Consider the following 5,050-nt stretch of genomic DNA (forward strand, 5'->3'; position numbering starts at 1 on the left):
GGTGTAACTTGTGCATGTAGGAGACTTTCACTCCAAACGCGCGAGTGTCATCCGGAGCAGCGGTGCCTCCGGGTCCTAAAGGCAAACTCTGGGTCATGCTGATTATGGCAAGCCGTTATTACAGATATGTAATAACGACCTATTACAGCTAGTTTATTATTATTATTATTATTATTATTATTATTATTATTATTATTATTATTATTATTATTATTATTAATAATAATAATAGTTTAATTGTTTTAATAATAACAATAATAAAAACAATGATTATTATTAATAAACAAATAAATAAATATACATTCTTTAATTATTTAATTGGTAATATTGTTATTGATAATAATAATAATTATTGCTATTATTATTATTTATTTTTATTTTTATATTAACAAAATAATAGCACTATTAATATTTCAGCCTATTACAGCTAGTGTTTATATCGATGTATAAACAGATAATAAGTAGCTATGTTCTGCTATTTTTCCATCAGATGCTATGTGGATGTAAGGTTCAGATCAGGGATATTATAAATATAATTGTTGGACTGTTGATAAATACATGTTGCCTAAAATAAAAATGTTAATTATATATATTTATTTCAGCTAATCTATTTTTTATATATTGTTGATAAACTATTGTGTTGTCTTTGAGTACTATTTGATCCATGTGTATTTTTATTTGAATCCCTGCTATGTTTTTCTACACACAACATGTGATATTAAGAGTGAAACAGACATCAGCTATTTAGCATCAGTTAAATGAGAAAAAAACTAAATAGTTTTAACTAATATTAACTAGTTATAACTTAACATGATACGTAAAATAAATAGCCTATTTAACAATAAATATAAATAAAAATCCTATAAAAATTATATACTCTAAATGAACTTATATAATGAAGAAATATATATATATAAATTATCATTTTCATTTGGTCTTCCTATAATTAAATTAAAAATTAAGAAGTGCTTACATATCATTAGATGCCTCTCCTTCAGTCATTTTGCAATGAGTGTAAAAAAACGTACATATTGAAATATTGGAAAAACTATTGACAAATGACAATAAACAATAAGAAAAAATAAATAAATATCAGTTTAACCCTAATGTTTTGCCACTATTCTTAATGATACCAAAATAACACTTAACTATTCACAATTCAAGGTATTTAAGTAACTATTCAGGTGCTTCTCATTTAGCTGTTGCTAAATAGTGTCAGTTCCATTTAATATTGCATGCTCTTTGCAGAAAACATTTATCAGTTATTTAAATAAAAATACACATAGAAAAATTTAATGGTCAGTGGTAGATATTGAATATTACTCAAAGATAACAATTAACACCTGAGTTCAATTTCTGTAGTCACACTGCCACTCCTGATTACTGCCATCCTGTTCACAATCAACAAATCACTTAAATGGGAGATAGATAGATAGATAGATAGATAGATAGATAGATAGATAGATAGATAGATAGATAGATAGATAGATAGATAGATAGATAGATAGATAGATAGATAGATAGATAGATAGATAGATAGATAGATAGATAGATAGATAGATAGATAGATAATGAAGCAGAGATTAATGATATCTGCCTCTTACTGGAGACAATTCAATTAGGCACAAATTACATGTCTGCATATTTGGTTCCCTTACATTAAAAGCCATTTTACCCACTTAATCAGTTTCTATGGTCATTACACGCTTCCCAAACTCATGCATCAGCAGTACTTGGCGCATATCCAGATCCACTCCTCCAAGATATCATATGCCGGGGTGAAGAGGTCACTTGCGTATTATTTTCTTGAAAGAGGCCGTCATAATCTGCAGTTGTCTGGGATTGTGTGTTATGAATATTACTAAATGCTGCAGCTGTCCTGCTACTGATTTATATAGCGTTGATAAATGCAAATATTTCAAAAATCTGTAATAAATACAACAGTTCCAGTGGTTAAAAGTTATAGTAATGATTACATAACAATCATAAACTGATTATGAAATAAAGCTGATTAAGGAAAATGTAAGGAATTTGTATATTATGTTTAAAATTTAAGCTGTTTATTACTTTAAAGCTGCTCAACCCTGTTGCTGGAGATCTACCTTGCTGCAAAGTTCAGCTCCAACTCTGATCAAACACACCTGAACCAATTAAGGACCTGAACAGCACTTGATAATTACAGACAGGTGTGTTTGATATGGGTTGCAACTGAAATCTGCAAGAAGGTAGATCTACAGGAACAGGGTTGAGCACCCCTGATTTAAATGGACTTCACTCTCTAAAATGGCTTAAATATGTTAATTTTTAGCTAAAACACTAGTCCTTGGTGATTTGTAAATTGTAAATCAGAGTAAAAAAAAACATATTCACAAATACAGTGCAGGCAAAACCAAATTCTTACCTGTGGCTCCTGTAAAAAAAAAAAAAAAAAAAAGAATTATACCTATAGAAAAAAATGATTTGCTACCTATATTTGCTGATTTGCTAACATAATAAAAATATAGTCATTGTTAAAGACTTGAACTGTTTTCTCTATTTTCTAAATCTTTTCTTGTTGTCCATGACAACACTGGCAGAAGTCTTGTTATCGATCATTTGGAAAAGTGGCAGGAGGTAGATTCTTCCAATTCATCATCTGTAGATCTGCAGAACACAAATTGTACCTATTGAAACCCACATGGACCCAAGATTCTTAGAGAAATCAGTCAAGTTTGGTGAAGGAAAAATCATGGTTTGGGGTTACATTCAGCATGGGGGTGTGCAGGAGATCTGCAGAGTGGATGGTAACATCAACAGCCTGAGGTATCAAGACATTTGTGCTGCCCATTACTTTACAAACCACAGGAGAGGGCAAATTCTTCAGCAAGGTAATGCTCCTTCTCTTACTTCAGCCTCTACATTAAAGTTTCTGAAAGCAAAAAAGGTCAAGGTGCTGCAGGTTTGGCCAGCCCAGTCTCCAGACATGAACATTATTGAGCATGAGATGAATGAGGAGGCATTGAAGACGAATACAAAGGAAGTCCTGCAAGAATTCTTTCTTTGCCATTCCAGATGACGTTATTAATAAGTGATTTGAGTCATTGCAGAGATTTATATATGCAGTCATCCAAGCTTATGGGAGTCATACACAATATTAATTATTTTCCACTGCTACATGATTTTATATTCTATACTGTACATTATTTCTGTTAAGTGACAAGACTTTTGTTTAAGCAAAGTCAGACCTTATTGTCTTCATTAAATAATTCAAAATCAAAGCATGATCATATTTTATTTTGGTAAAATAAGTGTTATCTAGAGGCCTTTCCCTTTTATGTAAGCCACTTCTGATACCAAATGATCAACTAGAAGTCAAGTTATTATTTGTTGTTCCTAAAACTTGGACCGCTGACAAGACTTTTGTCAGGTAGTATATAGAGTACACCAAACCAATACAATCAGCCTTGTTTTATTCGGAGCATCCTTAATGCTGACTGATATTATTTGATATTCCAGTGTGCAAATATAGCACCAGGAAACTCAGATGAGAAGAAATATAAAAAGACAACCAGAAATAGCTTTGAAACGGCCACAAACGCAGACGGAACAGTCATCAGAGGAGCCACGTTTCCTGTTTATGATCTCCAGCATATTTTTATTTGATCTAAATTGAGCGCAGAGGTGCAATGTCACTTTGCAGAACAGTTCATGTCTACAGCTGTGCGGTAATTCTGTCTTGGAAATAAAGGGTTTTAATGGGATGTTTTATAAAAGCCTCTTACACCACGACTGAACCAAATCATAACTGTCTACAATAAACGTGGGGTCAGGCTGAGGTTTCTTCCTCTCCAGAGACAGCTGGGCAGTTACATTGTCTTCCACTGTTGTGCAAAAGCCTCTTACACACAGACAGAAGCACTAAGTTGCCAGAACTGTCATTAAATATTGCAGTCAGTGCTGCCCTCCAAAGGCCAAAGCTGCATTAAACCTGCAGTCTTCAAACTAGTCTTCTATGTCTCTAATAACCATGAGGATACAAAATTAAGAGACACAAAACATTTGAATTATTTCTATAAGTTATACAATTTAGTAACTTCTTTAACACTGCTACTGATCTACAACAGGGGTGTCCAAACTCAATCCTGGAGGGCCGATGTCCTGCAAAGTTTAGTTCCAACCCCAATCAGACACACCTTAGCTAGGTAATCAAGCTCTTACTAGGCTTTCTAGAAACATCCATGCAGGTGTGTTGAGGCAAGTTGGAGCTAAATCCTGCAGGACACCGGCCCTCCAGTACCGAGTTTGGACATACCTGATTTACAAATTAAACTACAGATTTTCTAATGATAAAACATATATTTCAAAAGTATGTAAAATGTACTTGAAACAATTATTAGTGTAAAATTGACTTTTTTGATTGTATTACTGCAATGTTTTATACTCTGCATGCTTTATTTATCATTTACATCTTTCTCTTCATGTTATACATAATCATTCTTTTGTAAATGAAAATGTATTCAAAAAGAATGCTACTATAAAATAATCTACAAGTTTTTGTCTTAAAATCAGTGAAATATGTTTAAGTAATGTTTATGTGGCCAATAAATGATATAGCCTTTATCTCTGTGGAAATTTACTTTAATTTTACATGTTAGTTACTTTATTTGCTTTATATGCTTTTTTATTTTCTTAAAGATTGAACGTTTCTGTTATGTCAGTTTTATTTAAAAAATGAATTTATCTGTTAAACAATTGTGTCTAAACAATTATATTTACGTGATATAATATCTAATGTAAACAAGTATGTTTAGAACAGAACGAAAATGGCTATTTATTTATTTATTTATTTATTTATCTATTTATTTATTTATATATATATACCTACCTCTTATTGGGAGATGAGCAAATCGTACTAAAATGTACAAAGTACTAAAAGTTACAAAAGGCAGATTGCGTTGGACATCCCACAATGCGCTTGACGTAGTTTCAACTGAAAGAACTACAAGTTCCATAAAAACGATTTTCATAAAGAGTGCAGCTTCCGCGCAACTCCACCATCGTCCAATCAGAT

This window comes from Danio rerio, chromosome 4, assembly GCF_052040795.2.
Source record: "Danio rerio strain M-AB ecotype USA chromosome 4, GRCz13ab, whole genome shotgun sequence".
NCBI lineage: Eukaryota > Metazoa > Chordata > Actinopteri > Cypriniformes > Danionidae > Danio > Danio rerio.